Source organism: Trachypithecus francoisi, unplaced genomic scaffold, assembly GCF_009764315.1.
Source record: "Trachypithecus francoisi isolate TF-2019V2 unplaced genomic scaffold, Tfra_2.0 Lachesis_group21, whole genome shotgun sequence".
NCBI lineage: Eukaryota > Metazoa > Chordata > Mammalia > Primates > Cercopithecidae > Trachypithecus > Trachypithecus francoisi.
In genome coordinates, this window is record NW_022681467.1 from 16,185,018 (window position 1) to 16,210,260 (window position 25,243).

At 42.0% G+C, this 25,243-nt stretch overlaps 2 protein-coding genes across 6 annotated transcripts in view; one reads left to right on the plus strand and one right to left on the minus strand.

The window, feature by feature from the left end:
* SLX4IP (SLX4 interacting protein) overlaps positions 1-14,096 on the minus strand; it is a 204,240-nt gene extending 190,144 nt beyond the window's left edge. Inside the window, exon 1 of one of the 3 annotated variants that reach the window (XM_033185613.1) lies at positions 13,988-14,096. The gene's annotated coding sequence lies outside the window, so the exon portion shown is untranslated. Of the gene's footprint in view, positions 1-13,540; positions 13,938-13,987 lie in introns of those variants that run through there. The other 2 variants (XM_033185610.1, XM_033185609.1) reach the window with 2 other exon arrangements.
* Positions 14,097-14,547: 451 nt separating this feature from the next.
* The window catches only part of MKKS (McKusick-Kaufman syndrome), a 29,465-nt gene continuing 18,769 nt past the window's right edge, over positions 14,548-25,243 (plus strand). For 2 of the 3 annotated variants that reach the window (XM_033185605.1, XM_033185608.1), the window contains exon 1: positions 14,548-14,883. The gene's annotated coding sequence lies outside the window, so the exon portion shown is untranslated. The remainder of the gene's footprint in view (positions 14,884-25,243) is intronic. The other variant, XM_033185607.1, reaches the window with a different exon arrangement.

A 25,243-nucleotide genomic window follows, 5' to 3' on the forward strand; every position in this document is an offset into this window, starting at 1 on the left:
CCTGTAATCCCAGGACTTTGGGAAGCCAAGGCAGGAGGACTGCTTGAGCCCAGGAGTTCGAGACCAGCCTAGGCAACAAAGCGAGACCTTGTCTCTACAAAACAATCAAAAAATTAGCCAGATGTGGAGGCCCGCACCTGTGGTTCCAGCTACATGGGAGACTGAGGCAGGAGGATCACTTGAGCCCAGGAGTTCAAGGCTGCGGTGAGCCATGTTTATGCCACTGCACTCCAGCCTGGGTGACAGAGAGAGACCCTGTCTCAAAAAACAAAAACTGAAGGAGAAAAAAGGCACATAATCATTTCAGTAGAAGCAGAAAAAAAATAAAAAGATAACATTAGAAATCTATGACTACAAAGGAATTTCTTAATCTAAAAAAAGCATCTACAAAAATGTAACAAAATGCTTAATGATGAATCAGTAGAAACAACTTCTTTGAAAAAAGTAAAAAATGTAGAATTGAAAATATCATTTAAACTAGCATCCACAAATAAAAAGTATCTAGGAATAAAATGAAAAAATACATGAAAGACATCCTCAAACTGATCTACTAATTTAATGCAACTCCAACCACAAACTTGAACAGGGAAACTGAGAAAGAGTAAAAAAGATCAAGACACTTCTAGAAAATCAATAAAAACAAAAACAAAAGATGGGGTTTGTCTTACCAAAACTACTACAATGCAAGGTAAAAAAACTAATGTACTGGCAAACGGGCAGACAAACAGGCAGAAGGGGCAGACTCCACACACCAGAAACCAATGCATGCATTTATGAAACTGATGCATGCTGGCAGCACCACTGTGAATTAGTGGGAAATGAAGAGATGACTCATTCAATCAACTGTGGTCAAACAATTGCTCATATCTATTTGAGAAAAAATTAAATTGAACCCTATCTCATATAAGACTCAAAAATCAATTACAGATGGGTTAAAAACTCAAAGTGCGAAACTAAAACCTTTCAGAGGATATTTTTATGAACTCAAAATCATAAAGGAGTTTTTTAACTAGATGGAGAAAATATAAACCATAAAGAAAAAGAATGACAGCTTTGGCCATATTAAAATTAAAACTTTTCTAAAACTGGGAGAAAATATTTGCAATCCATATCCAACAAAAGATTTCTATCTAGAATATGTAAAGAAGTCTCAAAATTCAATAGTAAAACGCAACAGTCCAATCAGAAAATGGGCAAATGACAAACAGATATCTCACCAAGGAGGATATACAGATGGTAAAAAAGCATACAAAAAGATATTCGACAACATTAGCCATGGGAAAATGCAAAATAAAACCACAACGAGATATCACTACACACCTACCAGAAAGACAAATAAAAAATAATAACACCAAATGCTGGTGAGGGTGCAGAGAAATGTTCATAGTAACTTTATCTTTTATTTTTTTTAATTTTTGAGATGGAGTCTCACTCTGCTGCCCAGGCTGGAGTGTAGTGGCCTGATCTCGGCTCACTGCAACCTCCGCCCTCCCAAGTTCAAGTGATTCTCTTGCCTCAGTCTCCTGAGTAGCTGGGATTGCAGGCCCTGCCACCGCACCTGGCTAATTTTTGTATTTTTCATAGAGTTTCACCATCTTGGCCAGGCTGGGCTTGAACTCCTGACCTCGCGATCCACCCACCTCGGCCTCCCAAAGTGTTGGGATTACAGGCATAAGCCACCGCACCCGGACATCATAGTAACTTTATTCTTAACAGCCACAAACTGGAAACAACCCTGACATCCTTCAATGTGTGAACGGTTAAACTACAGTACATTTATACCCTGGCATATTACTCAGGCAGAGGGAATAAACTACTGATATATGCAACTTGGATGGATTTTAAGGAAACAGGCTGAGTTAAAAAAAAAAAAAAAAAAAAAAAAGGCAATCTGAGCCAGGCCTGGTGGCTCACGCCTGTAATCCCAGCACTTTGGGAAGCCGAGGAGGGCAGATCACCTGAGGTCAGGAGTTCAAGACCAGCCTGGCTAACATAGTGAAACCTGTTTCTACTAAAAATACAAAAAATTAGCTGGGCGTGGTGGCGCATGCCTGTAGTCCCAGCTACTCAGGAGGCTGAGGCGGGAGAACCACTTGAACTGGGGAGGCAGAGGTTGCAGTGAGCTGAGATCACGCCACTGCACTCCAGCCTGGGTGACAGAGTAAGACTCTGTCTCAAAAAAAAAAAAGGGCAATCTCGTCGGCCGGGCATGGTGGCTCACACCTATAATCCCAGCACTTTGGGAAGCCGAGGTGGGTGGATCACGAGGTCAGGAGTTTTAGACCAGCATGGCCAACATGGTGAAATCCCATCTCTACTAAAAATAAAATTAGCCAGGCATCTTAGCGCACTCTTGTAATGCCAGCTACTTGGGAGGCTGAGGCAGGAGAACTGCTTGAACCCAGGAGGCAGAGTTTGCAGTGAGCCAAGATCACGCCATTGCACTCCAGCCTGGGCAACACAGCAAGACTCTGTCTTGAAAAAAAAAAAAAAAAAAGCAATCTCAAAAGGTTGCATATTGTATGATTCCATTTATATAATATTTATGAGATAAAATTATAGAAGTGAGGAAGAGATGAGTAGTTGCCAGAGGGTTATGCATGGGAGAGGAGTGTGTAGCTACAAAGAGGGAGTAGCAGGGAACCTGTGGCAATGGAACCATGGAACATTTCTCTATCTCGATTGTGAAGCTGGTGACATGAACATACACATGTAATAAAAGTGTACAAATCCAAAGAAATGCATGTGTAACTGCTTAACTCTAATAAATTATAGGGATTAAACCAGTATCAATTTTCTAGTTTTCATATTTGTCCTACAGTTATGCAATATGTTACCACTGGGGGAAACTGAATGACAGTTTTCAGGACCTCCCTGGACCTTTTATTGTAACTGCCTGTGAATCTATAATTATTTCAAAATAAAAGCTTCATCAAAACATACCATAAAGAAATGGGGGGAGAGGCATCATAAACTGGGAGAAAATATTTGTAAGACATATAACCAGCAAAACATAAGTATCCAAGAAAAAGCAATCCAGGCTGGGCACAGTGGCTCACGCCTGTAATCCCAACACTCTGGGAGGCTGAGGCGGGTGGATCACCTGAGGTCGGGAGTTCGAGACCAGCCTGACCAACATGGAGAAATCCTGTCTCTACCAAAAATACAAAAAAATTAGCCGGGCATGGTGGCACTTGCCTGTAATCCCAGCTACTCGGGAGGCTGAGACAGGAGAATCGCTTGAACCCAGGAGGTGGAGGTTGAGGTGAGCCAGGATCGCGCCATTGTACTCCAGCCTGGGTCACAAGCACGAAGCTCCATCTTAAAAAAAAAAAAAAAGGAAAAAGAAAAAGAAAAAACAATCCAACAGAAAAGTGGGCAGAGGTGGTGCCCAGAGTAAGGTGCCTCTGCCTCCCAACGAAGTCTCCGCAGGTCTGGCAAGGCAGTAGGGGGTGGAAGGAAAGTCTTCTCATCCCTTCCATTATTCAGGCCTTGACAACCACTGTGCAACATCCAACCACAAGACTTTCATATCCTCTGGGAGCTGAGGGGCATGTCCCTCACTATTCTTTTACAAAACCCAATGAGTTGTGATATCTTAACATAGAAGAACCAATTGCCAGAGAATCTGTGGCGAACACATGTTCTCTTCCCTTACAACATGCACACAGCCTGTTACCTGGGATGGAACAGATGACAGTCATGGATGGGCCTGTCCGCCTCCCATGAGAGGGAAAAATCAAATCACAACACGGTGCTATGGTCTACATGTTGGTATCCCCCCAAATTCATATGTTGGAACCCAGTGCCCAATGTAATAGTATTAACAGTGGGGACTTTGGAAAGTGATAAGTAATGAGGGTTCCATCCTCACGAATGGGACCAGTGCCCTTATTTAAGAAAAGGCTCAAACAAGCTCCCCAGCCTCCCTACCTTATGTGAGTGTACAGCAAGTAGGTATCATCTTTGAAGTAGAAAGCAAGCCCAGGCCAGGTGCGGTGGCTCACACCTGTAATCCCAATACTTCAGGAGGCCAAGGCAGGTGGATCACGAGGTCAAGGGTTTGAGACCAGCCTGACCAACATTGGTGAAACCCCATCTCTACTAAAAATACAAAAAGGAGCTGTAATCCCAGCTACTCAGGAGGCTGGGCAGGAGAATCGCTTGAACCTGGGAGGCGGAGGTTGCAGTGAGCCAAGATCGTGCCATTGCAATCCAGCATGGGTGACAGAGCGAGACTCTATCTCAAAAAAAAAAAAAAAGAAAGAAAGAAAGCCCTCACCAGACAGTGAATCTGCTGGGATCTTGAATGTCCCATTCTCCAGAACTGTGAGCAATAAATTCCTGTTGTTTATAAATTACTCAGTCTAAGGTATTTTGTTATGGCAGCACAGGCAGACTAAAACACATGGTGATGCCAGGAGGTCCAGACCCCGAAGAAAGGGTTATCCTGAGGACACCCCTGACAACTACGGCCTCTTAAAGTACCTCTAATCTCTATCCTTGTACTTCCCCAACCCCAAACCCAACATTAGAGGTGTCTGAGCATGAGTCGCCTATTCAAAACTCTTCACTGGGATTTCCCACAGCATCACAAGCCCTTTTGTTGGTGCTCGGGTTAGTCTGTTCTTGCAATGCTATAAAGAACTACCTGAGCACTTTGGGAGGCCGAGACGGGCGGATCACGAGGTCAGGAGATCGAGACCATCCTGGCGAACACGGTGAAACCCCATCTCTACTAAAAAATACAAAAAACTAGCCGGGCGAGGTGGCGGGCGCCTGTAGTCCCAGCTACTCGGGAGGCTGAGGCAGGAGAATGGCGGAAACCCGGGAGGCGGAGCTTGCAGTGAGCTGAGATCCGGCCACGGCACTCCAGCCCGGGAGACAGAGCGAGACTCCGTCTCAAAAAAGAAAAAAAAAAAAAAGAACTACCTGAGACTGAGTAATTTATAAAGAAAAGAGGTTTAATTGGCTTGCAGTTCTGCAGACTCTACAGGAAGCATGGCTGGGAAGGCCTCAGGAGACTTACAATCATGGTGGAAGGCAAAAGGAGGCAGGCGTGTCCTACATGACTGGAGCAGGACGAAGAGAGCAAAGAGAGAGGTACTACACACTTTTAAACAACCAGAGCTCGAGAGAACTCACTATCCTGAGAACAGCAAGTGGGAAATCTGCCCCCATGATACAATCACCTTCAACCAGGCCCCCTCCTCCAACACTGGGCGTTACAGTTCAACATGAGATTTGGTCAGGAACACAAATCCAAACAGTATCAGTGCCCCTGCCCAAGCCTCCATCTTATGGCACAGGCAACTTCACACCTGCAATGCCACCACATAACCAACTCCTGGCTCGTGTCCTTGAACAGGCAGCTCCATCTCTCCCTGCCTTCACCCATGCATGCTGCACTGTGGAATGTCCTCTCCTAAGGCGAGTTGAGTTATCCTCTGAGACTCAACTCGGATGCCACCTTGGAGCCTTCTATGAGCCAAGTGAATTGCTCCTTCTCTGGGACACATTTGAACCACCTCTACTCTCATGTCTAGCCCACTGAATTACACCTAAATCTGGTCCTCTCCCTGACTATAAGATTCCCAAGGACAGGGTCCATTCATCTCCTCTTTAATACTTGGGGTGTGGTACAGTTATACATTAAAACTTTGCTGACTTGGGTCCACCGATGTTACTAAATCAGACTGTGGTTTTTTGTTTTTGTTTTTGTTTTAGATTTATACCTATTTATCCAATGTATCTTTACTGTCCCCAAATTCCAAATTCCACAGTAAGCATTCCAAAAAAGAGGTCAAGCACTCTGGACCTATTTCACCAAATAAATAACACTTCAGTTATATATATCATACAGCCAAAGCTGAGAGCTGTAATTCATATAAACACATACCCAGATCTTAGTGTTTCATACGGAAAATAATGGGCAACAGATTAGAGGTATGGTTGAAGTTTATACCACAAAGATGACGTTTTCGGTGCATAAATTTCTTTGTCTTTAAAATACTGGCATTTTAACATTCATTTAAATGAAAAATATATTATTAGCTTCTATGTTAATTAAGTTTTAAATCAAGGAACATCCTGAGGCTTTTCTACATTTTTTTAAACTGATCATTAAAAAGCAAATGTGAACACACACACAAAAAGCAACAATGCATCTTAAATGATTATTTTCCTAGGCCCTCACAGTTGCTTTCAGGAGGATACAGCAAGCTCAGTGCCCAGGTTTACAGAATAAATGTTAAAAAGCCTTTGCTACCAGAGCTGGAAATTCAAGTCTAAGTTCAGTGGCATTTTTATTTTGTTACCTATTTTTAAGAAGTGTAGGACAACCCAAAAAGATCGATTTTCCAAATATCTGAAAGCATATAATTTACGTAAGTATGCTGAGAAGTTAGAGTATATTATAACTTAAAAATGATGCCTCATCTTCTGTTGTGCATTCTTGAGTCCACTCTCTGAGGCCTGAAAACAAGCATTCTTTCACAATGAGGAGACTTTGATAGGGTATGACCCCACCAAAAATATGATTACATGTGTGTTTTTAGTGGAGCGAGAAAGATCCTAGGAGTCTTAAAAAATTAATTTGGGGAGGGAATGGAAGTAGATTAAACAGTATCACAAGATTGTCCTGTCATTTAAATACAAAGCAGAGATAAACTCTAATAAAGAAAGTCAATGACCTTCCAGATTATTCTGTGGGAAAATCTAAGGCACTCTGAAATTCACATTTGTCTTCTTTCTAGTGTTGCTGGCCTATGTCACAAGCAACTGCTCTCATTAAATAGACCAGAAATTAACTTCAAGCTTCTAATCTCCAGATTTCAAATTTTATCTAGGAAATTACTATGCTTCTTTCTATCATCTTAAAGAACTTTCATTAGTTATGGGAACAGAAACAGAAAACAGCAAAGGCCCTAGAACTTCTGAAGTTGCAGCTATAATTCAAGAATGAGAAATCATTTCACTGTTGTCCTCTCCCAACACATGCACCAATCTTATCACCAAAACAACCAGTATCAAGGAATGAATCATAAACTTAACAAAAGACCGAGGAAAAACGACAAATGAGCGAAGGCTTCACTGGTGACCACTCAGATAAAGTCTGAAAGGCAACTTCAGTGCAAAAAAGAATCAGCTTTTGTTATTATTCAGATGGTAATTCTGAATGCCAGTTTACTTGTTAAAAAAAAAAAAAAAAATTCAGCTTCAACAATGGAAAGAGGATAATGCAAGTAACAAAAAAATTAGAACTTAAAAATCCTTTGTCACTAAAAGTAAGTCAAACATTGATACTCTACCAAGAATAATTCCATGGAACAGTCATTTTAGTTATTCTATACTCTCAACCTAGTCAGTTGACCCATGACCTGAGCCTCCCCTTCCTGCTGTGCCCACAGAAAATACCCACCAGCCACCACATGGAATGCTTTACTAATAGGCAAAATCTAGTAGGTTTCCATTGTTGTTGTTGTTGTTGCTGTTGTTTTGAGACAGGATCTTGGTCTGTCGCCCAGGCTGAAGTACAGTGGCGTGATCACAGTTCACTGAAACCTCAACTTACCCAGGCTCAAATCATCCTCCTGCCTCAGCCTCCCGAGTAGCTGGGACTACAGGTGTAAGCCACCACGCCCAGCTAATTTTTGTATTTTTGTAGAGATGAGGTTTTGCCATATTGCCCAGGCTGTTCTCTAAGTCCTGAGCTCAAGCACTCCGCTCGCCTCAGACTCTCAAAGTGCTAGGATTACAGGCGTGACCCCGCTGTGTCCGGCCTGAATCTAGTTTTTATTTAATACCTAGTCAGAAACAGACATAGGCACCCACACCTGGTACATGTCCTTAGGTTCTTGTAAAACTCATCCCTTCAAATTCTGACTCTTTGTATGACCTGAGACAGGCTATTCAACTCCTTTAATTCTCTGGTTTTCTTACCTCATTGAAATGGGATAATAACAACAGTTTCTATTTCATGGCTCCTGTAAGGATTACATGAGATCAGATATATAATTATGGAGCCTAGTGCCTGATACACATTGGGTGCTCAGTCTGTTAAACAGAATCATTTTAACAAGAGTACAAGCAAACAGCACATGATCAATCCACTTTGTAACCCAAGAACTCTGAAAACTGATGTTTTCCAGTCACCTTTACAAAGAAAAAAAAGGTCTGATAATCATTAATGAAATAGTTTTACAATCTAACCATTTCAAAGCAAAAACTGTTATGATGGAGAACAGATCACTGGTTGCCAAAGGTGAAGCGGTAAGAGGCACTACAACGGGGTGGCAGAAGGGAAGTTGGGGAGGAAGGAGCTGATGGAACTGTCCCATGTGCTGATTTCAATAGTGGTTACAAAACTCAATGCACTGATTAAAACTCTGAAAACTACATACCCAAGAATAATTTTATTTTACATAAATTAAAAATAATTTGTATTTATTTTTTAGTTTCTAGGTTTTTCTTGAGACAAAGTCTCACTCTGTCATCCAGGCTGAAGTGCAGTTGCACTATCTTGGCTCACTGCAACCTCTGCCTCGTGGGTTCAAGCGACTCTCCCACCTCAGCCTCCCAAGTATCTGGGATTACAGGTGTGCGCCACCATGCCCGGCTAATTTTTGTATTTTTAGTAGAGACAGGGTTTCACCATGCTGGCCAGGCTGGTCTCAAACTCCTGACCGCAAGTGATCTGCCCGCCTCGGCCTCCCAAAGTGCTAGAATTACAGGCGTGAGCCACCACACTGGGCCCAGAATAATTTTTAAATGCAAAAAAAAAAAAAAAAAAAAATCCAATCTTTTCTAACTAGAACATAAATCAACAGTGACACAAATGAATTTCTATGTCCAAGATATTGTAACAGCCATATTCTATATATTATCCTATAATTAACATCAGTCAAATCCAATTTTAAACCACCTCTGATTAATTCAAGCACAAAACGTCAATACTAAAATAAATACAAGTAACCGCTTTTACATAATAGAAGCAAAAAGACTTTAGAAATACACTTACATCAACTCAAAATATAAGTGGTACTCCCCGTTTCCCTGACAAAGGGGAGTTTTATGACATTATAGGTTTGGCTTTATATTTCTCTACTTTGCTACCTAATAACTAGGTTTCTTCATGTGCATGAATTATTGTCCTCAATCTCTAAAAAGTAGACTTGAGGTTTAATACAGCTTAAAATGATTAGACATGTACATGTCAAGAAATAACAATACACTTAAAAGTCAATGCACACATTTTGCATTTTTAAAAAGCCGTGTTTCATTCGCAAAACATTAATTCATAAACTACATAACAGCAAAGGTGAAGTTTCAATACAAACATTCTTTACAACTATCACCTCTTGGTTTCACTGTACACAGGCGGCTTCATTACCAAATAATTAAACTCCTAAAAAAATTGTCAGGCCAGGCCCCTGGCTCATACTTGTAATCCCAGCACTTTCAGAGGCCAAGGTGGGAGGATTGCCTGAGTCCAGGAGTTTGAGGCAGGTCTGGGTAACATGGCGAAAACCCATCTCTAGTAAAGATACAAAATATTAGCCAGGCACAGTGGGGCACACTTGTAGTCCCAGCTACTCAGGAGGCTGAGGCACGAGAATCACCTGAACTCAGGAGGCTGAGGCACAAGAATCAACTGAACCTAGGAGGTGGAGGCTGGAGCGAGCTGAGATCACACCACTGCCCTCCAGCCTGAGAGTGGGACCCACTCTCAAAAAAATGAAAAAAGAAAAAAATTCTTTTCAATTAAAATAAGCTAGAGAAGAACAAAGCAATGTGAGAATGAGTATTGTAAAAATAAGAACAAACCAAATGTCCATCAATCGGTGAATGTGTAAACAAATTATTATATATCTACACAATGGAATACCGCTCAGTAATTAAAAAGGAATAAACTATCGAAACTCCCAACAATAAAGATGGTTCTCAAAATAATTATGATGGCCAGGCATGGTGTGGCTCATGCCTGTAATCCCAGCGCTTTGGGAGGCTGAGACAGGAGGATCGCTTGAGACCAGGAGTTCAAGGGCAGCCTGTATAACACAGCAAGATCCTCTCTAAAACAAAATAAAAATTAAAAAAAAAAAAAAGATGATGATGATGATGAAAGAAGCCAGACTAACCCCTACCCCCTAAAAAGCACATACTCCAAGACTGCAGTTAGATAAAAACCTAGGAAATGCGGCCGGGCATGGTGGCTCACTCCTATAATCCCAGCACTTTGGGAGGCCAAGGTAGGCAGATCATTTGAGGTCAGGAGTTCGAGACCAGCCTGACCAACATGGTGAAACCCCATCTCTACTAAAAATACATAGAAAAAGTAGCCGGGCATGGTGGAAGGCGCCTGTAATCCCAGTTACTTGGGAGGCTGAGGCAGGAGAATCACTTGAACTCAGGAGGCGAAGGTTGCAGTGAGCCAAGATTGCACCATTGCACTCTAGCCTGAGTGACAGAGGGAGACTTCATCTCAAAAAAAAAAAAAAAAAAAAAAAACACCTAGGAAATGCAAAGCTAACTTATCTACAGTGATAGATCAGAGGTTTCCTGGAAGAGGAGTGGCTGGAGGGATGACAAAGAAGCAAGAGGAAACTTTTAGGGGTGATGGATACCTTCATTATCTTGTTGAGGTGATGGTTTCACTGGCATAAACATATCAAATTGTACACTTTAATATGTGCATTAACTGTATAACAATTATACCTCAATAAAGCTGTTTAAAAAAATACAGAAAAAAAAAATCCTCTTCCTGGCCTGGTATATTGTGTTTAGATCACCCTCTTTTCCCAACAAATTCATATCCTGAAAAAGTCACAGAACTATAATACCTTTCCCCTGGTGATTTGCATGCATAAACAAAACCTTAAAACCCAGAAATGTAATTATAATAAAATTTAACAATAGTTAACTAATATTTACATGGCTGTGACTATGTGCTAGACACTATTACAAGCATTTTTCTTATATTAATTTATCTAACGCTCACATCAACCCTATTTTACAGATGAAGAAACTGAGGTAGTGAAGGGATAAGTTATCTGACCAAGATCACAAAGCTGATAAGCAGAGGAGCTAGAATTTGAACCCAGGGAGTCTAGCCCTAGAGTTAATTTCCTAACCCATCACGCTCTACTGCCACACACAACGTAAGGGATGTTAACACCAGAAACAACGAATATTGCACTTGTAAAATACTTTTCTTTCTCACACTCACAGAATATAAATATTCACTACAATTGGCAACACCACATGAAACTAAATAAAAAACAACAGTGGCCTTATTTTCTTTTCCCAATTAATAGATGGTGGGAGAAGCAGAAAGGCTGGACAACTTTCTTAGGACACAAAACAAATAATTGGCAAGTTGACCAGTTACTGGGAAGCTGGTTCCTTACATTCTTAATCCAATTCTTTTCATGGTTTTCAAAATCCCGATTATTTTAAGTAACATCATAAGGGAGAGAAAATCTAACATAACAACAAAAAACATAAAAGTTGTTTCTGTTTTCTCATACTCCTTACTGACTCCTTAATTTCATCCAGAGGGTCTCAATCTCTGCAGATACAGGTCTGGAGTCTGTTTTTAAAGCTCCCAGGTGAATGTTATGTGCAGCCAAGGTCGAGAACTCTTGATTTCGATTTCTCATTACAGAAAGACAGAAGGCGGCTGGGTGCGGTCGCTAATACCCGCTATCCTGCACTTTGATAGGCGGAGGCAGAAAGATGGCTTGAGCCCAGGAGTTGGAGGTTACAGTGAGCTATGATCCCGCCACTGCACTTCAGCCTGGGCAACAGGGTTATACTCTGTCTCAAAAAATAAAAACATATATGAAATAAAACAAAATGGGAAGACAGAAGAAAGTAAGGTGCCACAAAAAGCTTTGGTAAACCAAGGCCCAATGTTTTCCAAGTCAGTATTGAACTGCTGTCCACATGCAAACTTTTTAGTTCAACTTTTAATTAAAAGCACATATGCATACAAGATATGAGAAAGCAAGAAGCACAGTAAACAACTTTTTTTAAAAAAAACGCAAGCCAGTGGTAAATTGGATGTTAAGACTTACAGAGAAAACCCTACATTTCGGATGTTATGTCATTAACAGAAGTTACATAAAAGTATATCGGGATGACAGAATCTCTTTTCAACTTTTTGGAATGCTAAATTGATGCCCAAACATCAAGTCAATGAACTAAAAGCACAGAAGAACCTGTCAAATATCCACTGCATTTAGAGCATGGAATAAATTGATAATACACTGTGAATCTAGTTAAGAAGCACTGGTTGAAGAAAGAATGGGCCAGGCCGGGCGCGGTGTCTCACGCCTGTAATCCCAGGACTTTGGAGGCCGAGGCGGGTGGATCACCTGAGGTCACGAGTTCGAGACCAGCCGGGCCAACATAGCGAAACTTCGTCTCTACTAAAAATACAGAAATTAGCCGGGGGTGATGGCGGCGCGCGCCTGTAATCCCAGCTACTGGGGACGCTGAGGCAGGAGAACTGCTTGAACCTGGCAGGGTTAGGGGGTGAGATGGCAGTGAGCCAAGATCGTGCCACTGCACTCCAAACCGGGCAACAGAAAGAGATTCCATCTAAGGGAAACAAAAAAAAAGAAAAAAGAAAACAAAAAGAAAGAAAGGGCTATATCTTTAGCCCATGCCCTGAATCAATGTTCCTTGAACTTTAAGGTGCACTTCTTGAGGAAGATTCTGATTCAGCAGCTCTGGAGTGAGGCATGAAGTGTAATTCTAACAAGCTCCCAGAGGATGCTGATGCTGCTGGTAGGTGGACCAAACTTTGAACAATAAGGCCCTAAGTAACTGGAATATTGGTTGTAACACTAGCCAACTGGCTTACAAATATCGTTATGTCTAGGATCCAAGAATTAAGTGTCAATACCATTAATTCCTACTACCGGCCAAAAAAAAATTAAAAACTAAAACTAAAAAACAGGGTTCAAGGGAAGGAGAAAGCAAATACTTGTCCAGCAGTGCTAAGAACCATAAAATACTGTTATTTGTCTCAACCTAGTAGATGTCAAGGTGATAAAGTGTAGGCTCCATGAGTTAATGGATTTTTTTAGTTAACTGCTGAATCCTTACGGCCTAGCACAAATTAGGTACTCAAGAAATGCACTGAATAAATGAATGAATGGGAAGTATATACAAACGCAATCTGTATTTACGTCACATCCCCAAAAATGTCCGGGAAGGGGGAGGTATTTGTACTTCTGGATGCAGATAGCCATGATTTGATACAAATACCTGGCCCATCTACTGCATTCCCTTTCTCCGACGATAAAGTTAACTTTCCTGAATAGTATTTCCACCTTAAAGCCCATGCTCATGGCACCCTGATGTTTAGCAACTTTTTGGCTTTTTGAAAACAATGAAGAAAGGTGGAAGTAGAGGGAGAAGGATTCGGAAAAGTCTCAAAAACTCAAAGCAAAAAACCAGAAGGGAGGAGATGGGCAAACAGTTCAGTTCACTTGAAGGAACATCTGAGGCTGTCAGAGGTCCATGTGCTTACCTATGATGGTGGCGGGGTTTGGGCTCGGACTTTTATATGTTTTGTTACTGTCCAGGGTCACTGGTGGAGCAGTACCTGGCTGCGGAAACTCGGACTACACAGGTAGCCGGCGCTGCAGCCAACGTTCAGAAGCCTAGAGGAAGCACTTTCGCGCCTACTTCCTACTTCCCAGGGTCTCCGCGCGCTTTTGAGAACTCAGCCGCCGCCCAAACACAAGATGATCTGGGCAGCTTCGCTGTTGGATTGAGGCCACCGCCAGGATTTAAGATGGCAGCGAAACACTTCGATGGCCCGTGGAATCTGCCCGAAAGAAAAATGGCCTCTGTTCAGAATATCGCGGCTTTCAACGTGAGCCCAAAACAAAAATGGCGCCGGACGCAGGCTATTTAAAGGCTGGGAGGGAACCCAATGACTATGATTAGCAAGTAACGAATCACGGTAACTCACAGTGCTAGCAGTTGAACTGATCCAGAGAAAAAAACCGCTTTTCTGTGGTATGTCTTCTTAACATTGGAAAATGACTAGTTCAAGAATGAAACATATATTCGGTGCGAAAGATTATGAGAAAGGAAAGGTAGCTTTCACAGTGCCGGATAAACTATAATGAAAATAGCCATGTTTGAACATAACTTCCTCTTTTTTTTTAATGTTAAAAGGGAATGAAAGGTTTGTCCTGGAACCCAGAAGCAGGATGGGGAAATAACGGATGAATTATCTAATCTATGAAGAGTACTGAGCCGTAAAAGCCCGCGCTTCCGGGTCAGCCCTCAAGAAGAACTGACGGCGGATGCTTTAGTAGAAGGCAACTAGCTCTCACGGCGCATGTCCGTTCTCCAAACCCGATCCCGGAAGTTACTGGAGGTTAACTCCTGATTTTCCAGACAACCGCACAGAGAGGCGGGATACTGGCGCTGAGCCACAAATCCAAGCGCTTTGTGATTGGTCATGTCTGGCCAGAGAGCAGAGGGCAGTGGACTACTTCTTTCATTCATTCAGTAAATCATTGCTAAGCGCTCAACAGAAGGCAGAAGCTGTACAATTTTGATATGTTATTTAAATTGTATGCGTTCTTTTAAAATTTCATTTTCAACAATTTGCTCGAATATACACTGAATAAACTTCGCTCCCCGTTTTTTCCGGTGACGGCCGCAGTTGACTGGAGCTTCACGGAAAACCCGGAGAGGCGGAGTGCGGGCGGCCCGGCGCCGACCGCAGAGCTGCGCGTGCTCCGTGCCTCCGCGCTACGCGAAGGTTGCCGGGATCCGCGGCAGCAGCGGCGGCTTGAGATCTGTGTCTGGGGCCTGCTGGCGGCGGCCTGGGGCGGCGCGGCGGCTGGTGGGCAGGTGAGAGCGCTGGAACTTCAGGTGGAAAAGCCCGCTTTCTGTCCGGCCGGAGAGAGTGGAAGGGGCTTGTAGGCGCCTCCCTCTCCACCCGCAAAGGTCGCGGGTGTCCTCACTGAAGGATATTTGAGGGCGGGGACAAGGAGGAGGCTGGCTCTCTGTAGGAGGCGAAAGACCTACCTCTGAAATAGCTGCCGATGGTAAATATTGCGGTAGGCAAGGATGCGGGCGGCGAGGAGGTCTTCTACACCGGACCTGTGACTTCCCGTCCCCTCCGTCGCTATGAGGAGCCCCGTGTGCCCCCCCGTGACTGTCTGGAGGGTGCACGGTGTACCCCAGGCTGTCCGGAGGTGGGGGCGGCCTTCCAACGGCGTCGAGCCGTTGTGTATGGCCCTGCCAGCTGCGTGAAAGCAGCCACGGAGCTTGCAGGGCTGTGGATCTTGTAGGGATGACCCTCTAAGGTCATGCTTATCTTCCTCCCAGATGATACCCAAATCCTGTTTGAGAGACTCTCAATATGACGGTTTCATTCATTCATTAACATCGTCAATTTATCCATGCACAGAGATACACGTGTCTACAGCACTGCCGAGTTAGTAGATACAGCAATGACCAAGATGGACGTGCAGGGTCCTGACTCCTTGTTCTAGTTATGGGGGATAAACAATACCCTTCCTATCCATGAGTTCCGCATCTGTGAATTCAACGAACTGCGGATAGAAAATATTCTGGGTCGGCGGGGTTTGGTGGCTCACGCCTGTAATCCCAGCACTTTAGGTGCCCGAGGCAGGCGGATCGCTAGAGTCAGGAGTTTGAGGCCAGCCAGGCCAACATGGGCGAAACCCGGTCTCTACTAAAAGTACAAAAAAATGAGCCGGGCGCAGAGGAGCGCGCCTGTAATCCCAGCTACTTGGGAGGCAGAGGCAGGAGAATCGCTTGAGCCCTGGAGGCGGAGATTGCAGTGAGCTGAGATCGTGCCACTGCACTCCAGATTGGGCGACAGAGACTCTATTTTAAAAAATAAACAAAAATATTCTGGGGAAAAAATGATGGTTACATCTGTACTGAACACGTGCAGATCTTTTTTCTTGTCATTCCCTAAACACTGCAGTGTAACAACTACTTACGTAGCATTTAACATTGTATTAGGTATTATAAGTACTCTAGAAATGATTCAAGGTACATGGAAGGATGTGGTAAGTTGTGTACAAATACTACACATTTGTTTGTTTGTTTGTTTGACAAAGAGTCTCACTCTGTTGCCCAGGCTGGAGTACGGTGGCTCGATCTCTGCAACCTCCACCCCCCTCCCCCGTCTTGAAGCAATTCTCCCTGCCTCAGCCTCCCGAGTAGTTTAGGATTACAGGCACCGGCCACCACACCTGGCTAATTTTTGTATTTTTTAGTACAGATGGCGTTTTGCCATGTTGGCCAGACTCGTCTTGAACTCCTGACCCTAGGTGATCCACCCGCCTCAGCCTCCCGAAGTGCTAGGATTACAGGCGTGACCCACGGCATCTGGCCTACTAAACAATTTTTAAATCAGGGACCTAAGCGTCTGGATTTGAGTATCCATCATGGGTCCTGGATGCAGTCCCCCAGATACTGAAGGGTGATTGTACATTGACATTGAACAAGATGTTTCTAGATTGTCCTAGGTTGGGTTTCCTGAGAATCAGACTCTGAGGAGATTTGGAGGCAGGACATTTACTAGAGAAGACTTTTTGGATGATTACCAAGGAAGAAAGGAAGCAGGACTGGGCAGATAGAAAAAGTTAGGCTGCAGTGAAGTCTCAAGGATGTTCTCCACCGATCCCACAGGAACTCGAGTGCTGGGCTGGCCCTTCACAGTTGAAGGGAAGGGCCAGGCCTTTATACTGCTTGACTGATCTGTCGTTGGATGTCTGTTGCCCTGCAAAGGGCCTAACTTCAACTCTCTTCAGCCAAGTCAATAATGGACGGAGGCTGGCAGCCGAGATCTGTCTCGGCACTTCCAGGATCTGGGGAAATAAGCCTTTCATTCCTTAGGGGGGTCAGGGTGGCACATCACAGCATTCACCACAAAGGCAGAGCTTTGAAGGAAACACATGTGCTAGAGAATAATGGGGAGAGAGAGGGAAAACACTTAGGTTGAGTGCTCAGAGAAAGGCTCTCTGAGTAGGTGACATCTGAACTAAGAGCTGAAGCAGAAGGATAAGCCATCCTCTGTGGAACAAAGGGAACAAGATTCTCTACTTTTCTGCTATGCACTAGAAATATAGCAGAGAAGACAAGTGGCTGCTACCTTCTGTTATAGTGGGTGGCAGTGACTAGTTTTTCTAGATCTTGACTCCCTGCAGTAACTAAAGATGGAGTAAGTAAAAATGGATTGAGACTAATTCAGAGGAGGATGGAGGAAAAAATGAGAACTACAATTTTGAAAAATGAGTCAACTTGATAAAGACTTGATCTATACAGTTTTTGGGGGGAGTTTGGTTTGGTTTTTTGATCCTATACCGTATTGAACTATGCTTTATTAAGATTGTCCTATTTTCAGGCCGGGCTCGGTGGCTCAAGCCTGTAATCCCAGCACTTTGGGAGGCCGAGATGGGCGGATCACGAGGTTAGGAGATCGAGAACATCCTGGCTAACCCGGTGAAACCCCGTCTCTACTAAAAAATACAAAAAACTAGCCGGGCGAGGTGGCGGGCGCCTGTAGTCCCAGCTACTCGGGAGGCTGAGGCAGGAGAATGGCGTAAATCGGGGAGGCAGAGCTTGCAGTGAGCTGAGATCTGGCCACTGCACTCCAGCCTGGGCGACAGAGTGAGACTCTGTCTCAAAAAAAAAAAAAGATTGTCCCATTTTCTTCTCAAACCTGTATTCTCCTTGAGGACAAGAATCATGCCTTACTCTTTTCGGTAGTTCCCCCCGAGCCTAATAGTCTTGCTAGCATAATAGACACTAAGTGAGCATTTGGATAGAATTAATCTCATATATATTTGAAGTGAAAATTGCTAATCCCTAAATGATGTGAACGTGGGATACATGACTGTGTTTGGATTTGTCTTTCCAGCATTTCCTCGCCTTATAAGTTAGAACCCAATTTTAGTCAAAATATTCGATGATAATATGTAATTGCTTCAATCAAGCCGGAACCTCCAGGGGTGCCTATTTTTATATATGATTTGTATAAGATAATATACTCCCAATAAAAGTAATGGCTGCCATGTATTGAGCACTTCCCACATGCTAGGCACTGCACTAAGCTATGAATATATATCATTGTCTTCATAATGTGGCCCCCTGTTTCAGATCATGATATTGAGGCAGGAGAGAAGTAATTTGTCCAAGACCATAACTAATTTGTGATGGGAGTTAGAATTTGATTCTCACCATTACTCAATGCTTTTGCTGTTAAGTGACCAACAACATGTCTGAAAATGTCGACCAAGTTTCAGTCATCATAGGATTCTCACATTTGATCACTTAGCTGCCCCATTAACTGTTATTAGAGAAATAAACCTGAAATTATTCACCCTGTCTTTGCTGCTTTGCTCTGTATGAATTTTTTGACTTTCTTCACAGCTTTCCTGGCTCTGACTTTAGAAGCTTGACTGTTATCTGTCCTATAATATCCTAGAATCTGAATACCAGATTCACTCTACCCTAGTCAAACCCCAGAGGCCTCAGAACCTCTCTCTTGAGACTCTGGGTATTTTTATTCATAGCTAACAAACTGAAACTGCCCAAAGAAGCGGGCCCTCCTTTATGGGGACCGCTTGCCTTAGTTTGGGCATTAATTCTAATCCTCTCCTGTTCTTGCTATACTACAGGTTAATTCCAGTAATGTTTTTTTCTTTTTGACATAATCAAAATAATAACAATATCTAACAGTTACTGAGCCCAGACTAAGTGCCAAGTGTTGTGATAACTGCGCAGGAAGCCTGTGATATGGACGATTTTATTCACATTGTACACGTGATGGGACTGAAGCATAGTGAGATTAAGTGACTCATCCAAGGCCACACAGCCAGTTGTAAAGTGGTAAGTAAAGATTCAAAGCCAGGAAAGCCAGGTAGTATGAGTCCACAGCTCATCCCTTAGTCACTACATGACAATGCATTCTTAACAAAAATGATTTAAAGTGCTTGACTTTCTGAAAACTGGTAGGCAGGATCTAGATCCTAGTGGATTTTTCTTTCTGCTGCACTAAGAAATTTAGATTTCACTCTAGTCAAAAATGTCATTAAAGGCTTCTAAGCAAAGCAAGAATACAACCAGATTTGGGTTTTTTTGTTTTGTTTTTTGGTTTTTTTTTTGCAAGATGGCTATATTAAAAGTGTAGAGAATGGATTAGTGGCGGTAGATTGGAACAGTGGGTCTCAAACTTCAGCTTCAGAATTACCTAAAGAATTAATTAAAACACAGATTACTGGACCCCACCCTAGAGTTTCTGACTCAGTAGGTCAGGGGCAGCTTGGTAATTTGCATTTCTAATAAATTCCCAGGTGGTGCGAATGGCACTGTTGAGAGGACCACACTTTGAGAACCATTGGAATCCAAGCAAAGAGGGCATGTGAGAGGGCACAAGGGTCTGGACTGTGACTCTAGGGCGGAGAGATTATGTAAAGAAACACTCATATCAAATGGCAGGATATGCTGAGTGAGTTGAGGAGGAGCATGAGGAGGGCAGAGTCCACTATATCCAGATTTCTGAATTGAATGGCTTAGTAGATAATGCTTTTTGTTAATGAAACAGGAAATCCAAGTGGAACAGCGGTTTGGGAGGGAAAGAGGACTTGTTTTATATGAGATGAATTGAGACTATTTGTGGGGACGGTTAGTGCAAAGGTCAACAGTAGCAGTTTATTATGTGGGTCCAAGCTGCAGATGAACGTGTGAGAGCCAGAGTGGATGCATGATCATAGAAGTTTGGGGATTGAATGAGACCGCCCAGGAAACAAAGACTACCAAAGACAGATCTTTGATAAGGATGAATAGGTGGATGGAAACCAGCAGGCTATAAAAGGAGACTAAGAAGGAGCAGTATAGAGTCCTGAGTACTTAGGAGTCTCAACAACACATCAAAAGGCTACAGAGAGATTATGTAAGGGGAAGGATTGGTGATCTTTATGGTCAGAACACTTTCCGTGGAGAATGAAACAAAAGCAGATTGCTTGGGTTTGAAGACGGAATGGGAAGTGACTCTAGGAAAAGATACATTATTTGAAAGGAAAGAGATTGTGTAGTACTGAGAAGGAAAACTGGTAGAGGGCAGTTGCCTTAGGGAATTTGTTTTTGACTCTTCAGTGGAGAAAAATAGTCATAGTTATGCAAAGGAGAAAGGCCCTTAAGAGTGGAAGGTTGGAGGTAGACGAAAGGACTGGAAGATAGGTAATAGGAATACCAGTTCTTCTGACAGTAGGCAAGGAGATTTATTTATTTATTTATTTATTGAGACAGAGTCTTGCTCTGTCACCTAGGCTAGAGTGTAATGGCGCGATCTCAACTCACTGTAACCTCTGCCTCCTGGGTTCATGCGATTCTCCTGTCTCAGCCTCCTAAGTAACTGGGATTACAGGTGCACGCCACCACATCCAGCTAATTTTTCATATTTTTAGTAGAAATGGGGTTTCACCATCTTGGCCAAAGTGGTCTCAAAATCCTGACCTCAAGTGACCCACCTTCCTCAGCTTCCCCAAGTGCTGGAATTAGAGGCATGAGCCACCACACCCAGCTGGAAGGAGATTTAGTTGAGAGCTAAGGTGCATAGGTTTTTATATATGGGGACAGCAAGTTAGAGGTGTTCATACCTAAATAGCCATAATGTCCTCTGGCCAATAGATTATCTGCAGAAATGAAGGTGAAGCATACAATTAAAATCTTGAAAATGATGAAGGGTAGAAATGGGCTCTTTAGGGATTCAGAACATACCAGGAACACATAAAGTGTTTGTTGTAGCACTAAGGCCTGATCATCTAGGTATTTGATCTGGAACAATCTGGCTATCTGCATGATACCTACTCCCCTCTCCTCCACCAGTCAATCACCAGCATCAAATGGCAGCCAGGGTGTAAAAACAGTGAAAGGGGATAGGATTCTCAGACAACTCTATAAACTACTACAACCATTCTGATAAACCACAGCTTGCTGGTAAGCTAGTTTTCACTTCTCATTAGTTGTTAATCACTTGCTTAGTATTTGAGACTGCCTACAATTAGTGAAACCCCCATATGAGACTTATGATGCTTTCAGTATATTTTTTATTTACAAACACACTAAATTCACAGCAATGGACAGGGAGGAAGAGCAAAAGACCTAAGATACTTACACATACCTGTTTCGGCCTCCTGACTGCATATGCACTCCCGATTCTGGCCGTGCTGTCAGCAGCCTGGCTCTTCGATATAGTCAAGCTGACCTTGAATGGTTTGGTGGGGAAGGTGGTAGGATTTGCAAAATGGAGACTTTGGAACTCAGTTATGATCCATGGGTTCATTAAGAATTGACAGTATTGTTTTTGGGGTGTGTGTTTTTACAAGACTGGAGAAGTCCAGCAAAATGAGTATTATTTTAGGTGATGTAGTTGGAAAAGAAAAAGGAAAACGATTGTTCTGTTTACCATGTCAGTTCATTGCATAGGCACAGTTGAAGACCACGTGCAGTCTTTTCTATTGTGTACACCCAAAAAATGCCACAATTCAAACTGCTGTATTAAAAATTGAGGATAAAAATAGCTTTTTAATGTTGGTGATGAGAATTCAGAAATGAAGAATTCACAAATACCTAAAGCCAACATTGTCATTGTAAAAGAAAAGGCATAGTATAATTCCAGCAAACTTCATAAAGTTTCATAATCACAAGAGCTGGGTTCATTGGTTTTTAATATTCTATCTAGTGTTCTCCTCATGATTCAGTTACATTCAGTGGAAGTTTTTAAAAATTACAATTTTTTCAAATAGTTTAATCAGAACAGCAATTAAGACCAAAAAGAATACATTTTACACTGTGTCCAGAAGACCAGCAGATGGCGCCCAGCAAGCCCAATAGGCAAAATGAGAACCTTTGATGTAACATTCCCAGCATCCAGGTTGTTTTAGGCCTCATTTTGCAGGAAGCAATACAAAAACTTGATGGCTTTAACCAATACTGTGCTAGATAGAATAATCTGATAGCTAGATCCAGCTGTTTGGGAAGTTCTAGGAAGCTTGCTTGCCTTTTTGCCCTTAACTTTACCATGTGTAGGATGTGTGCATGTGTGTGTGTGTGTGTGTGTTTGTGTGTCAGTGTTTACTTGGCCTTTAAGCTACTCTAAAAGATTACAGTATTTGTAATGAAGTAGAAGTATAGCAAGCTTCTCTCTCTTCTGTTCATTAATCTCTTGCTGTCATTCTATACTGAGAACTAAATTAAAGAAAACTTAACTAGCCCAGCTAATCTCCACCGTTAGTAGGTCATGGATGTGTTTTCGGAGGGTATAGACTCTTTTGCCCTCTAATTTTTTTTCTTTTTCTTACCTCCAGAACTGTAAGATGCCCTCTAATTTCGGACATGTGAAATGACAGCTGTTAACCTTTTATATATACCTGACATGAAAATCAGCCAAGGACATGCCAGGGGGTGCGCATGGCTCATGCCTGTAATCCCAGCATTTTGGGAGACTGAGGCAGGCGGATCACTTGAGACCAGGAGTTGAGACCAGCCTGGGCAACATGGTAAAACCCTGTCTCTACTAAAAATACAAAAATTATTCAGTCATGGTGGTGTGCTCCTGTAATCTCAGCTACTTGGGAGGCTGAGGTACGAGAATCCCTTAAATCTGGCATGTGGAGGTGAGCCAAGATCACACCACTACACTCCAGCTTGGGCAACAGAGTGAGACTCTGTCTCAAAAAACGAACATGCCAGGCATGATGCCCCAAGCTAGTTGACCTCAGTGATCTTCAAGAGTGTGCATCACGCCCTCCAAATGTTCCCCTCATCCATGATCACACACTGGAAATTCTGATGGACAGCACTGCCCAAGCTGGGGCACGAATTCTTGACTTGAAAAATTGCTTAGTAGAATGCTAGCCAAGACTTCACAATCTAAATTGACTGCCACAGTTAACTGACAGTAATCTTAAAATCAAACATTTAGTGTTTCTTCATTTATGAAATGTGCTCATAAACTTGCTATGAAAGCAAAACAAAATGAAAAATATGAAACTTTTGAATAATTTAAGATCATATTTTTGAGAGAAGAATATGAAAAAGTATAATCCACATTAAAGTTGCCTCTAAATTTTTTCTAAACTTAACAAAAGACATTTTAGTGAATGAAGCTATAAATATCAACTCTCTATTTTACTTGATCTAAAATTTACTAATCTCATTTCATGTCTTGATTTCTCTATCCTTCTAAAGGAGTCTTTTTTAGAAATATGTTTAAAGAAGATTCAGGAAAGAAAGATAAGAAAGGGCAGTGGCAAGTACATTAGAGGGTAAGGAAGGGAAAAAAGATGTGTCATTTCTCTTGTTGCGTTGCTCCAAACTTGAAAAGTTCAATAAATGAACATCAAACAGTAACTATTTTAGGGATTAACCAGTTACTGCTCATCAAATCTGATCATTTTGAGCTTATTCTTGAGAAATCTTTGTTTTAGACTCAGAATCTCTGGTATCCACAAGATAGTTCCATGCCACTTGGAATGACTTGCCAAGTGTTTTGAGGGAAGGACCATCTCAAGGCAAACTGTAAATAGCTTAAGTTTGTTTCACAAATTGGATCTCCCAGTCTGCCTGCTTCTCAGTATCATGAACCTTTCTAAAACTCAAGGTTTTACAAACTTTGTTGTCAAGTTCATTTAAAAAAATGAGTTAATTTTTAAGAAATGTGTTAATTCTGAAAAGCAGCACATAGAGGCTTTGAGCATGGACTCTGGAGTATTTACATAAATATTGCCATAGCATATTTTGCAATAGCATTGAAAAATCTCAAATTTCTTTCAATCACAGATTGGTCAAATTAGGATATCTCTTTTACAATCAAATGCTGTATAGCTCTTAAAAATGATAATGTTATATTCTTTGGAAGAGATATTACAAAACAGCTTGTGTATCATGATCACATTTTTGTTACACCCAAAAGATTTTAGCTCTCTTTTCCTTGTTTCTATATTTGCTAACTTTAAAAAGTAAGGTTATACTATATTGATTAGAAAAGGACAGTAATGCTATTTTTTTTTTGAGAAGGAGTTTAGCTCTTGTTGCCCAGGCTAGAGTGCAATGGCATGATCTCAGCTCACTGCAACCTCTGCTTCCCAGGTTCAAGTGATTCTCCTGCCTCAGACTCCTGAGTAGCTGGGATTACAGGCGCCCACCACCACACCAGCCTAATTGTTTGTATTTTTAGTAGAGACAGTGTTTCACCATGTTGGCCAGGCTGGTCTTGAACTCCTGACCTCAGGTGATCCACCTGCCTCTGCCTCCCAAAGTGCTGGGATTACAGACATGAGCCACCATGCCCAGCCCTAATTTTCGTTTTGTAAAAAAACACAGAGGAACTAAGATGAAAAAAAGTGCTAAATTAAAATTTATCCCCAAAATATGGTTGATTGTAAGTAAAAGCTCTGCAAAAGTTTATAAACAAAATAAATAACACATTACCCCGCTAACTACCATATCAAATATAAAATTTGAAAACTATATTTTTTTTGTAAAACTAGCAATGAACTTTGCTAGTAATATCTAGTAAGGTCTAATGTGTCTTGCCCTGACAAGAGGTTATGCAGGTAGTAGAATACATGCAGTGTACTGGAAATTTTTCACTATTAAGTGAAAGAAATGAAGTAGTTGAAAGTTATATGCCAATGTCACTTTTTTTAAATATATGTTTTTTCTTTTAAAATAGAGATGAAGTCTCACTCTATTGCCCAGGCAGTCTCGAACTCATGGGCTCAAGCAGTCCCCCTGCCTCAGCCTCCTAGAGTGCTGGAGTAACAGATGTGAGCCACTGTGCCTGGCCTTTTTGTTCTTTTTATTTAATTTTTTTTTTCTTTTAAAATAGAGATGAGGTCTCACTATATGCCAGTGTCATTTTAAAGTGCTGAATTCCATCTTGCTCAGTGAAAATGGACTATTGTATGTACAGTGTGATACTTACTGTTTTTATGTGAATTAAATGAAAACTCTAAAAATAGTTTGTAAAGTAAAAAGCCCTTTCATACTGATCCTAATCATTTCCCAAGCCTTTCAAAGGACGACAGAATTATCTGTCAGAAAATAGTTACTTGCTCTCTTTCACCCCCATTAGCCAAATCAATATATGAGATATGGAGAATTTGAGGAAATGGGGACATGTAGATGTTCAGTAAACATTAAGGCAATTAATCATTAAATCAGT